At 41.8% G+C, this 13,786-nt stretch overlaps 1 pseudogene; it reads left to right on the plus strand.

Moving 5' to 3' along the window:
* Positions 1-3,919: 3,919 nt before the first annotated feature.
* LOC110258757 lies at positions 3,920-4,497 on the plus strand (annotated as a pseudogene).
* The last annotated feature ends 9,289 nt before the right edge of the window (positions 4,498-13,786 follow it).

Raw genomic sequence — 13,786 nt, forward strand, 5'->3', positions numbered from 1 at the left:
GCCCATTTCCTAAACACAAGAAATGTGGGACACAGAAAATCTTTTGTGCCAGGAGCCCCAAAAGGCCTTGCACAGTTACAATGATTGGCAGTGACTGTTTCAGTTGTTGGGATAACTAGAATTCCCTTATGTTCTCTGGAATGTTTCCCCTCATCAGCTGTTCCTCTCTCTCTGGTATTTTACTTTTTGTGTTTTCATGGTCAGAAAAACCTGCAAGCACCAGGATGCAGCTGGGAGAGGCAGATAGAGAATCATGCAAACAGGCATGGTGTGGAGTGAGGTTAGTGCTCTGTGGTTTCAAACTCCCACTCTGGGTGGCTGTTTAGAAAAGGGTTTTGAGAGTCAGGAAAGGCTTGAGAACCTCCACACATTAACAGCAGCCGGGCATCAGTTCCTGCATTGGCCTCTAGGTGGCAGTAGACCAAGCCCTTGATTTGGAACAAAACCAAATCCAGATTCTGCAAGGGCCCTACTGTCCCTAAAAGAGACTCCCCACGTGGAATAAAGTTAGTGCAGGAGCACTCATGGAGCCACAGCACCTAAATGGAACATGGCAATTCCTCTCCCCATCTTCCCCATGTCTAGACACCTAGTACAGATAAGCATGCTTTCCATCTTGAAACTCTGTTCCCCAGTGACTTCCATGAGGCCATCTCGGTTTTCATGCTGAAGAAGCATCTACTCTTGATGCTTGCTTTCTTCATAAGAAATAAGTAACATGTGGAGTTCCCATCGTGGTTCAGTGGTTAAAAAATCTGACCAGGAACCATGGGGTTGTGGGTTTGATCCCTGGCCTTGCTCAGTGGGTTAAGGATCTAGTGTTGCCATGAGCTGTGGTATAGGTCACAGATGTGGCTTGGATCACATGTTGCTGTGGCTTTGGTGTAGGGTGGCAGCTACAGCTCTGATTAGACCCCTAGCCTGGGAACCTCCATATGCCATGGGTGTGGCCTTAGAAAAGACAAAAAAATAAAAGAAAAAAGAAAGAAGTAACATTCCTAAATGAGAACTCATGTCCATGTTGACACAGAGTCTACTATTCTTCCAGAATACCACAATGTTGAGGCTCTAGTCAAATCATAGTCACTGTAGCCTCTGAGTTAGGTCTCATGCAACAAAGAATTAGAACACAAGAAGGAAAGGGTGAACAGGAAGCATATATGCAGGAGGAGAAGACAAGGAAGCACCCTGCACCAATGCTTTGTCCCATGTTACAGACTGTAATGGACCAGGTGGTCTTCAAAAGATTGATGTTAATGACATTAGATCCTCCAAACAGGTCTACAAGTGTCTTCATTTTTCAGATGAGGATATGGAGTAGGAAGTGTTAGGTCCCTAACCAAGAGGTAAGGTTGACAGACTTGGGGACTGATAAAGAAGAATGATGTGGCCATGAGATGGCAGGTGTCCACACTGAGCTTGACTAGGGTACACTCTGCCAGGTTGTTGATAAGGGATGTCCCTCCCAATATGAGACCTTCCAGAAGCTACAGCAGAGGTAGCACCATCCAAGGTGATAAGAGCAGGAGAGCTGCTGGGTTAGAGGGAAATGGCAGGGGGCTTGTGGTCCCAGGTAACATCACTCAGCAGCATGGCAGGAGCCTCTGCATCAGAGATCACCAATGGGAGCTGTGGCTTGAGGTCTTTGATAGCCAGATGCTTGTCTTATCTGTGGCTAGCAGGTGCTGTGTGCAGTGGAGTAGGATAAACAGGTTCTAAACGGTTGGAAAATCTGCTGATGGGCTTGGAGCTAATGGGTCCTGGTCTGCTCTGCAGAGGTAAAAATATGGGGCTAGTATACAGAAGGCTTCCTTGACTCACTGATGTAACCAAGCTCATCCAGCCAGTGAAAGAGAGGCTGGAGTTTAAGCCCCCATGCTCAATGGCCAGGTGGCATGGACTCTCCCTGACCAAATGGGCATTGGGTTCTTTTGGCCCTGGCATATGTGTGTTCCCCCTCCTCGCACAGCAACCTCCTGATTTCTGATTGGTATTCCAGATCCCAAGCAGGAATGAGGCTGTAAAGGCTATGCTCAGGAAGACTATGCCTGGAAGTAACCTTCCCAAGACTTAGTCTTAATCAGCCTTTTTTCTTCTATCTCAAGTTTGCCATGGTTGCTCCAACAACAGTTTAGGGAATGGTACAGAGCACACTAGAAGTGGGTTCTAATTTTGTGTTCTAGCTGCCACACTCTCTGTCTCCCATCTGTGGAAGTGTCTGTCCCATAATTTCCTGGTGGTGAGCCTGAGGTCCTAAGAGTAAGTCAACATTGAACACTCTATTCCACCCACATCATACAGGAACATGTCCTGGAAATGTGAGGGTTTAGGGCCTGGCCCAATCCCTTGGACCACTTTTGATGTTTTTCACCATATACTGCAGCTCGATTTTTATTCCTATAAATTGTGGCCACTGGACATTGGTCCTTCCAGGGTAATTCATATGGGTCCCTTCTAGAATAATCCATTTGAATAGAGAAGGAGGTGAGTCTGTCTCTGGAGGGGAAGCCAGGTGTGAGCTTGGAGGGGAGGAGGAAAAGAGATGGAATTACTCTGAGGGATGTCTTGTTCCCTCCTTTGCTGTGAATATGAAAACCCTCTCACTACCCCCTGGATTCAATCTCTTATGGACACTCAGGTGAAATGACAGGAAGTGTGTGGCAGGGAGAGATGTAGAGAGGAGAGAGTTACTTGATTAGCCATACACTAGATCACTGTCCTGTACATATTTTTCATTGTAGATATTCAGTTGTATTTGATCTCTTTATTTTTTTTAATAATTTATGTATATATGTTTATCTTATTTACTTTTTAGAGCAGCACTTGTGGCATAGAAGTTCCCAGGCTAGGGGTTGAATCAGAACTGCAGCTGCCAGCCTGCACCAGGGCCACAGCAGTGCCAGATCCAAGCCACAGCTGTGAACTATACCACAGCTTAAGGCAATGCTGGGGAAAGTATTTTTTATGAAATTATTCACAAAATTAAGGAAGAATGTACAAAATAGTCATGTAGTAGAGGAAATGTTGTAAGTTGGATATAAACCACATTATGTAAATATTATCTTCATATCATGTTTAATATTAACATGACTTCCATAAATTTGTTGGTACTGGACTATTGTTTTACGGTATATATGTGTATTCGGGGGAGGGTAGGTGATATTTTTATTGTGCAATTGGTCTTACTTAACCTTCATCATCTTAAAAAAAAGATTGATGCTAAAAGAGAAAAATAAAATTGTGATGGGTGGAGAGGGAAAGGGGTGGTAGAGCACCTACATCAATGCTTTGTGTTTCCTGGGTATCACTGCCTAGATACATCCATGGTTCATTCGATGTCAAGGGCAGTCCTGTAAATGAAAAAGAAAATCATTCTAAGCACAAAGATAAAGTCCAGACCAAAGTATATAAAAATCTTCCTGAGCTTGTATATCTGAGAGTAGTAATATCTGAGTGATTTTCTACCTATATTTGGTCTGTATTTCCTATGCCATATAGATGGCATATCAGAGATGATATCATTTGAATCCTACATACTCTTAGCCCAAACACAGAGTAATAACATTTTACAATTCATTGTATAATGCCATCATCACCAGATAAGAAAATTACAGGGAAGCAGATCATATATATATATGCAAATATTTAAGACATTAAATCAATTCATTGATATACAAAAAGGATAATACATCTTATCCAAGAGGTATTTAATCAAAAAAGTGGAAGCTTGGGTAGTAGCAGTGATAGTGGCAAATGGCAGAGCTCCAACTCTCTACTTGCTGCAGGCTCTGCCTTTGAGTCTGACAGAGGTCCTCAGCCAGCAGCCAGGCACCCAGCTGGGCAATGCCATTGATCCAGGCCCCTTGGTGGCCCCTTGCTCACCCAGGGGTGGCATGGGCACCCAGACCCAAACTCCAAGATGGAAGGCAAGCTGAGCAAGAAGAAGAAGGGGTGGAGTGTGAAGGATGAGAAGGCCAAGGACAAAGACAAGAAGGCCGAAGGAACTGGGACAGAAGAGGAGGGAACCCTGAAGGAGAATGAGACCCAGGTGGCTGTGGAAACACCAGAGGTGAAGGAGGGCAAGGAAGATGCCTCTAGGCAGCCAAGGAAGATGCGCCAAAGGCAGAGCTGGAGAAGAAGGAGGGATTGGAGGGGAAGCAGGAGCCCCCAAGTGATGCTGAGCATGAGCAAGTTTGGGCAATGAAGCCCCCAAGGCTTTGGAGACTGAGATGACTGTGAAGCCCATGGTCCCCAACAAGGGTGACAAGAACTAGGAGACAGGGTAACTGGCAAAGACTGAGGTTCCCAAAGGTCCTTCTAGGGAAGAAAAGTGATGGGGCCCCAGCTTTGGACTCAAAACCCAGCAGCCCTGAGGCTGCCCCATCCTCCAAGGAGTTCCCAGCAGCCACAGAATCACCCAGTTCCATGCTGAAGGCCCAGGCCCCCACAGCCCCAGCAGCCCCCTCAGATGAGGTCATATCTGAAACCCCAAGCTAATTTGATTCAAACCATAGAAGTCAAAGTAACAAGGACAGTCTCTGGAGAAAAAAAAAAATACAGCTTATCAATGACCTGTCTCTCTCTCTCTCTCTTTCTCTCTTTGTCTCTCTCCTCTCCTACACTAACTGGTTTCAAATTGGAAATAATGATATGCATTGCCAGGGAAAAAGAATGTGGTCCCATTGAGGGAGAGAGGGGGTGGGGATAATCCAAATAGTATTTTTGTGGGGGAATATCTAATATGCTTTCAGTCACCTCTACCATTCAGGCCAGGACTGAAATGTCTGAAAGCACAGTACCTCTTTTGTACTTGAACTGCTGTTGCATATACTCCACCAATAAGATCCCAAACATCTTGTCTTCTGCAAGGGGGAATTGGGAATGATGCATTTTGATTCTGCTGGCAGGTTCCATGCTAAGGCTATCAGATCTCTATGAAGGCAATATTTTCTGAGTTTTCTTTTTAATTTACAGCATTTCTTATTTTGATATATATATATATGTATGTATGTATATATGTATGTTATGGATGAATACCATCTTTCAGACAGCCCCCTTAGCCTGTCCACATGTATCTCCATAGCAAGACTTCATGCTTCCTCCTCAGGTATTTTTGGGAAGAACAAACATTCTCTCATCCTACTTAGCTCCCCTAGATTTCTCAGGACATGTTAATACATGTCTGGGTTTGGGTGCACCTGTAGTTCTGTTCATTGGTCAGTGGAAATGAAAAAAAAAAAAGCCTGCATTCATTGAAGTTCCAGGTTCTCTTCCATTCTGTGTCACAGACACCAGCATTTCACTCATTGGAAAATGGAAAAAAAAATAAGAAACCATCAGCAAAATATGTAAAATGGATGTGCTGAAATTGTATGTAATTGTATAAATGGTGTAACAATAATAAAATTAAGCAACTAAAAAATGAACAAAATGAAATTTTGGTATAACATTTTTATTTTATCAATATAATTCACCATATTAATAAAGTAGAAATACCAGTCATCTCAACAGAGGTGGAGAATAGTTAATGATATTAAGCCAATATTTATTATAAAAATGCTCAGAAAACTAGGGATAGAAGGTTAAAATGAAGAATTAACTGACTTGTTTTTGGTCATTTATCAATAGCATGGAACTTGGAAGCCCTGGAATTTTAGCTAGAAAGAGGAAAGCTTTCTTCCTTTGAAAAATTTGAATGAATTCCTTCAGAGACTGAGGAATAAAGATAAAAATTAGGATCAAATTTCAATTCCTTTTTTAGCTGGCTTTTCTTAATTGAAGCAAATTCTCATGATATAAAATTAAAATTGTAAAAGAAAAAAAAAAGTGCAGTAGATTTAAACCATACTGTGAAAGCACACCTGTACTTACCTCCAAAATATTTCCATCACCTCTAAAAAATGTTGTACCTATTAAGGAATTTTTCACTTTCTTCTGCCCCCAAGTCCTGATAATGACTAATCTTTGTTTTTACATATAATGTTTACCCATTTTGTATACTTCATATAAAATGAATCATAAAGTATGGGATTTTTGTGCTTGGAATCTTTCATTTAGCATAATGTTTTCAAAGCACATCCACATTATACCATATACTAGTACTTTGTTTTTATAGTTGAGTAAGATTTCACTATACATACTGTGGTATGGTATAATGTAGCCATTGATATTTTGATGGACATTTAGGCCACTAAACTTTTTGGCTATTGTGAATAGTGCTGCTATGAACATTGAGCTGTGTGTATTTATTTGAGTATCTGTTGTCAATTCTAGTTGGTATATACCTAGGAGTGGAATTTCTGGGTACCTGGAGTTAGATATTCTTTGAGGTTTGCAGGCACAATACCTAATACTGCACTCACTTCAGATATAAATTTCAAGTCTGAAGAATTCAAAAAACCCAATTCTCTAATTTGTTAAAAGGGTTCAAGCAGCTTACCAAAAACTACACTAGCAATTATAGTTTAGCATGGGATAGGCATACACATCAGTATCCTACCCAAAGCAAGAGATACATAGGACAAAGTCTATGAGAGTTTCAAGACCCTTTCTTTTGACCCCTCTATGCTTAGAAACATAGGAACATATATATATGTACTCTCATAAGAAAATAGAAAAATAAACTTGGATTAATAAAGCTATCTCTAGAATATTACCATATAGATGGTTTTCCCTTACATACTTATATGTCTTATGTCCAGATGAAACCAAGATATGTAGTCTTGCCCATTTTTCTTAAGACTAAATGAATGGAGTTGATTATGCAAATGCCCTAAGGCTTTAGGAAAATAATATACAAGCTAGATACCCCATGGGACACTGTTAGCATCTAATTACTGGAACTGCAGTCTTCAACACAATACATCAGTGATATTCTCTACTCTCCACAGCCCTGAATTCTTATTGGCATATATTTGTGATGCAGTTTGATGCCAAGATTTAGTATTCAGGTTTGATATTAACTTTGGTATCTCTGGGTTTTCTTTATATGTTGGAAAATTATAACATACTTTGGGGGTATATTTTAAAAGGTTTCATATTTTTATATTCATTTTCTAATATTTCATTGTTAGTATACATAAATGCAACAGATTTCTTAAGGCTAATCTTATATTGTCCTACTTTGCTGAATTCCTTGATTAGAAACTGTTTTGTGTGGAGTCCTTAGGGTTTTCTATATATAGTTTCATGTCATCTGCATAGAATGACAATCTTACCTCTTCTCTTCCACTTTTTATTTTTATTTCTTTTGTTTGCCCGATTGCTGTGGCTAAGAGTTCCAATACTATGTTGAATAAAAGTGGTGAGAGTGGGCATTCTTGTTTTTCCCTGATTTTAGCAGGAAGGCATTCAGCTTTTCTCCATTGAGTATTATGTTGGTATTATACTGGATGTGTGTTTGTCATAAATGGCTTTTATTATGTTGAGATATGTTCCCTCTATACCCACTTTGGTGAGAGTTTTTAATCATGAGTGGATGTTGGTTTTGTCAAATGCATTTTCTGCATCTATTGAGATGATTGTGTTCTTTCTTTTGACTTTTCTTTTGTTAATGTGGTGTATAGTGTTGCTTGATTTGTGTATGTTAAACCATCATTGAGAACTTGGGATGAGTCACAATTGGTCGTGGTGTATGAGCTTTTTGATGTGTTTTTGGATTTGGTTGGCTTGATTTTGTTGAGAATTTTTGTGCCTATGTTTATCAAGTATATTGGCCTATACTTTTAATTTTTTGTAGTATATTTTTCTGTTTTTGGCAGTAGGGTGATGGTGGCTTCAGAGATAGTCTTAGGGCTTATTCCTTTCTCTGCAACATTTTGGAAAAGTTCAAGAAGGATGGGTATAAGTTCTTTTTGTATGTTTGGTAGAATTTGTCAGTGAAGTCATCCTTGACTTCTGTTTGTAGGGAGTGTTTTCATTACATATTCAATTTCATTTCTGGTGATGGGTCTGTTTAAATGATCTATGTCTTCATGATTCAGGTTTGGTGGGCTAAATGTCTCTAGAAAGGTGCCCAGTTCTTCTCGTTTTTCAAATCTGTTGGCATATAATTATTCATAGTAATTTTGGTCATTTTAAATGATATAGGTTGTCTACTATTTAAATTAATCATCTGATTTATACCTTTTGCAGATATATTGTTTATGATGAATTACCAAATAGCCCCTGAACTTTAGTAGCATATCATGATGTATTTTCCCACATAACAGTGCTGGGTGGTTGGTTAAGTTGGAAAGACTGAGCCCCCTGACAAGGTCATTCAGGAACACACAGTTGTCTATCACCTCTCTATTCAACCACAGGACTTCATCCACATCTCTACCAATTGATGTAAAGAAATTCCTGTGCCAGGATTTTATCAGCCAGTCTAGAGTGTCACACATCAGTCCTTTCATTTTCTATTGGCAAACACAGGGTCATATGCTGCAAGTGATGCCAGATAATGGAGCCCAGCAGTGTGCTCCCAAGAAGGGCACAATGGATTTTTATAGACACAGTTTTCTGCAAAAAAAAAAAAAAAGGGTAACTCATATGTATTGTTTTGCACATCTTTGTTAATATCTTTGTTGAGTTTACCATATGCCAAGCACTGTGCTAGTAGCTGGATGGAGAACTGATTGAGCAGCATCATGGCCAAGGAGAAGCTTCTAATCTAAAGAAAGAGACTAAAGATTAAGTGTCTGCCCTCCTAAGAGAAAAGGATAAAGTACAAATGCTCTAGAAGTTCAGCTAATAACCCTACATTTGTAAGTTACCTGGAGCTCATAGCAACTTAACTTCATTTTCAGACATAATCAAGATATGGTTGATGGAGGAAGCTGACAACAGGAACTCTAGAAATAGGTCATTCATGTAGAAGATACAATAAAGAACACTGGGCAGCCATTAATATACTATATTTTGAAATACTAAAGGGCAGGGGTAATTATTCACACCAAATAAGAAGTGAATCAGAATGTAGGACTCACTTCTGAAGTTTGGAATAACTTCAGATCTAAATTTAAATGGTAGTATACAAATATGCTGATTAATAATTTTCCAATTTTCAATAAAACAAGGGGTCTTTTAGTCAGAAAGAAGCCATAAATACTCTTTGATAGTGATAAGCTATTTTCTTCAAACCAGATATACAAAGCTGTGGTATAGATCAGTTATCACAATACCTCCCCACCCCACTCCTGTGTGGCAGTGACTTCCTAGATTCTGTCTTAGAAAGCAGGGCCTGACGCAGGTGCTTAATAAATACTCCCTGAAATATTGTACTTGGAAAGAGACTTATTTTCTCATAGTGCAAAATGACAATAGAAGAAATTCCACTAAAAGTCACCCCAAATATATTGACTCTTACAGACTTGGGAAGATAGCTGAAGTCAGCAGTAGCTGACAGAACCTGGGAGTCCTCAGCACTCATGTATTTCTCTTTGAGCCACCAGAGGGCACTGTGTGGCTGTTTATGACAATGGCATTGTCCTGCATCCCAAGTTTTTTTAAATTGGCCTTCTTCAAATCATGTTTTATAATCTTATAGCATTGCCTTAAGAAACAGTTGTTTAATTTTATTCTCCTAGTTTATTTGAAATCCAATGAAAATCTCCTACAATAAATAAATAGAGGGTAAGCCACTGATAGAAAAGTATTCCTTCTGTACACTGGAGTTTGGCACTTGCCATCAGCATCTATGTGGATTAAATCATGGACCATTGCAGCTGCTGACCTGCAACACCCCCTGAGTGGAGCTCAGGTTGGATATCAGGAGTGAGGCTTTCTGTGCTCTGGGAAAACTGCCAAACAGGTCTATAGATATTTTTATATTTTTAGGAGAGGGTTTATGAGTCCAATCCTTGCATCTCCTCCTGTCTAGAAAAACACTAAAATCCTTCCTGATGATGTCTGCTCCTCATGACCAGTAGTAAACTTCATGAGACCAGTAGAAAATTTGTGAAATTGTGTACACGGTTGCACAAACCTCCCCCCTTCACCTCGATCACATACACACTAATATTATTTCCCCTGCCTCTTTGGAGCTTTATTTCAGAGCTATCTGAAAGATGGCCCAGCCAGTTAAAAAAAAAAAAAAAAAGCAAAGGATGTCCCAGTCATCAGTGCCTGCAGCCACCTCCAAGGGTGAGCAGGTGAACCCTGAGGGATCTCAGGAAGGAAACAAAGAATATCTGCCATCTAGCAGCCATCAGACTGCAGCCACTCCTAACAGTTTCTCTGTGAAATCACAAGATTCTGGCCTCAGATAACTAAGGTGCATGGTCAAAGGAATGATTTCAGGGAGCCCAGTTTTGCATCTTCCCACAGAAAAGTTCTCAATTCCTTGAGATATCTGGTTTTCTGATAATAATAGTAAGTTTTTATTCCTATTCCCTGCCCTTGGTTGCAAAAAAAAAAAAAAATTCCTACATATCCTAACTCCCTCCTCACCTCCTCTGAGCAGTTTTCTCAGGGTTACTTGAGAGGCTTGCTGCCTTCCAGGCTTAAGTCCTCAGTTTGCCCCAAATAAAACAATTCTCCACTTTTAGATTGTACATTTGTTTTGTTTGATGTCAACAACCAGACTCTCTCAGAAGGTCGGCAGGAAAGGGCTGTCCATCCAGCAGCCCTCACAGTCATTCAGAGGAGCTCTGGGACACCCTCCCAACACACACTGAGGCATGCAGGGTCTCTGACCCCCTACCCCTGCATCTGAAAAGGAGACTGACTCACACTCAGTGTGTCTGTAGCTGCTTTTGCCACAAACTTTTAAGCAGGAGTTTGATTGGATCAATTACATATCTTGAATGCATTAGAAAATCACCATTAAGAAGTTCCCATTGTGGCTCAGTGGTAACCAGCCCAACTAGTGTCCATGAGTATTCAGTTGGATCCCTGGACTGGCTCAGTGGGCTAAAGGATCCAGTGTTGCCCTGAGCTCTGGTGTAGGTCACAGATGCCCCTCACATTTGGCTTTCTGTGGCTCTGGTTCCCATTCAACCCCTGGCCAGGAAATTTCCATATGCTGCAGGTGTGGTCCTAAAAGTGGTAGGGGGAGTGAGGGGGAAAGAAAGAAAGAAAGAAAGAAAGAAAGAAAGAAAGAAAGAAAGAAAGAAAGAAAGAAAGAAAGAAAGAAAGAAAGAAAGAAAGGAAAGAAGGAAAGGAGGAAAGAAGGAAAGAAGGAAGGAAGGAAGGAAGGAAGGAAAGAAGGAAAGAAGGAAAGATAAAGCACCATTAGATGTTGGTGGGAGGTACTACTGAGCCTGAAGCCCAGCCCATGGTGGCTATGAGCACCCCTCACCCACCTGCTCCCCTGCAGCCTGGAGGTGCCTAATGCCCCAGAGTCACTGTTCCCTGCAATCCTCAACAGGGGCCTCTCTATTCACATCTCTCCTCAGAGCCTGAAGAAGCAGGGGCTGCAGGCAGCGCTTTGGAATCTTCTGTGGCTGTTGGGGTATCCTCAATGGTTGGTTGGTTAGCACCCACAAGGGGGGCCCCTCTTGTCCCTGACCAAGTCTGGCAGTACCATGTGGCACTGCTCACAGGAGTTTGACTTGGGTGGGGAGCCAGCACAGAGCCTCAGTCTGGGTAGTGAGGCCAGCCCCTCCACTGCCCTCTCCACTCTGATTGCTCCCTTCCAGACAGTGCCGGCCGAGGCTTGGCTGCATGTGACTAGAGAACCTGTGCACCTTGCCAGGGACTCATGGAGCAGCCCCTCAGGACTGAGTAGCAGCAGGCCTGGAGAGGGGTGGTGGTCAGACCGGCCCACCACCCCCATATCTGAATGCCACTCTCCTGCCTGGTGGTTAGAAGCCTGCAGGCTCAGCCTGAAAGGTGGCACAAGGCCCAGGGTGGCTCATGCAGACACCTGGGGATGAAGACCTGGCTTGGAGACTCAAAGAGGTGAATGAGGCTGGCACTTTCTGGCAGCAGAAGTCAGTGCTGGCAGCCTCAGCAGCTGTGGCTGGTGGGTGGGAGGCTGCTTAGTGGGCTGCAGAAGCTCCCAGAAGCTCCCTGACCAAGTGGAGCCTACTGCCCCTCTTCCATGCCACTCACCAAAACCTCCCTGGCCTATGTCCCTGCCACCACTCCTCTCCTAACCACCTGCCAACCCCCTCTCTGGGGGAATGGAGTGAGGGCAGAGAGAGGATTTGCTGGTGGCCATGGTGGGTGCTGCCTCAGCCCAAGGTTGCCTGGAGAGCTTGCACTGGGGCAGGGGTGGAATGGTTGCAATGGAAGGACAGCCTAGCCCTGGGGGGTATTATGCCCTTATGCCGCAGTGACTGCATTGTGTGAAACATGCAGCAGACATGGCTATGACTGGTGCCTCTGTTTCTTGGGTTAATCAGCCTGAGGGCTTGTCAAATGGCTCTTGGTGGGCTCCACCACAGTATATGTACCCACCTATCTGGTTGTCTCCAAGGGGATGGTCCAGGAACCCTTCCTCCTCTCCAAGCCCAGGTCCTTCCCCCAAACCATTGGTGGCCATAACCCAAGAAAAAACGTGTATGGTTGATATCAAACAATGTTTTACTGATGTTCTCCTCTAGGAGTTTAATGGTGTCTTGCCTTATATTTAAGTCTTTAAGCCATTTGGAGTTTATTTTTGTGCATGCTGTGAGGGTACCATCTAGGTTCATTGATTTAGCTGCAGCTCTCCAGTTTTCCCAGCACCACTTGCTGAAGAGACTTTCTCTTTCCCATTTTATATTCTTGCCTCCTTTGTCAAAGATTAATTGACCTAGGTGTCTGGATTTTTTTCTAGGTTCTCTATTCAGTTCCATTGGTCTGTGCGTCTGTTTTTGTACCAGTACTATATTGGCTTGATTACTGTGGCTTTGTAATATTGTCTGAAGATTGGGAGACTAATGCCTCCTGCCTGGTTTTTGTTCCTCAGGATTGTTTTGGCAATTCCCGGTCTTTTGTAGTTCCACCTAAATTTTTGGATTGTTTGTTCTAGTTCTGTGAAAAATGTCTTGAGTAACTTGGCAAGGATTGAATCAAATCTGTAGATTGCTTTGGGTAGTAGGGCTATTTTAACAATATTCATTCTTCCAATCCAGGAGCATGGGATACCTTTCCATTTCTTTGAATTCTCTTTAATTTCATTGATTAATGTTTTTTAGATCTCTCAGCATGTAAGTCTTTCACCTCCTTGGTCAGGTTTATTGCTAGGTTTTTTGGGGGGTACAACTTTAAAAGGTAACCTATTTGAATACATTTTATGTTTCTTTTGCTTGTTTAATTACTTTGGCTAGGATTTCCCATACTATATTGAATAAAAGTGATGAGAGTGGGCATGTGTGTCTTGTTAACATGTTTTAGTGGGAAGGCATTCAGCTTTTGCCTGCTGAGCAGAAATCAGGCCAGGAATGACCTACCATATGACACAGAAATTCCATTCTTGGGCATGTATCTGGACAAAACTTTCCTTGAAAAAGATGCATGCACCTATATGTTCATTGCAGCTCTATTCACAATAACCAAGTCATGGAAACAACAAAAATGTCCATCAACAGAGGAATGGATTAAGAAGGTGTGGTATAAATACAAAATGGAATACTACTGAGCCAGAAAAAGAACAAAATAGCACCATTTGCAGCCACATGGATGGAACTAGAGACTCTCATATTAAGTGAAGTATGTCAGAAAGAGAAAGACAAATACCATGTGGCATCAATTATATCTGAAATATAATACATGGCACAAATGAAACTTTCCACAGAAAAGAAAATTATGGATTTGGAAAACATACTTGTGGTTGTCAAGGGGAAGAGGGAGGTAGTGGGATGGACTGGGGATCTGA

The sequence above is a fragment of the Sus scrofa genome, unplaced genomic scaffold, assembly GCF_000003025.6.
Source record: "Sus scrofa isolate TJ Tabasco breed Duroc unplaced genomic scaffold, Sscrofa11.1 Contig42, whole genome shotgun sequence".
NCBI classification, from domain to species: domain Eukaryota; kingdom Metazoa; phylum Chordata; class Mammalia; order Artiodactyla; family Suidae; genus Sus; species Sus scrofa.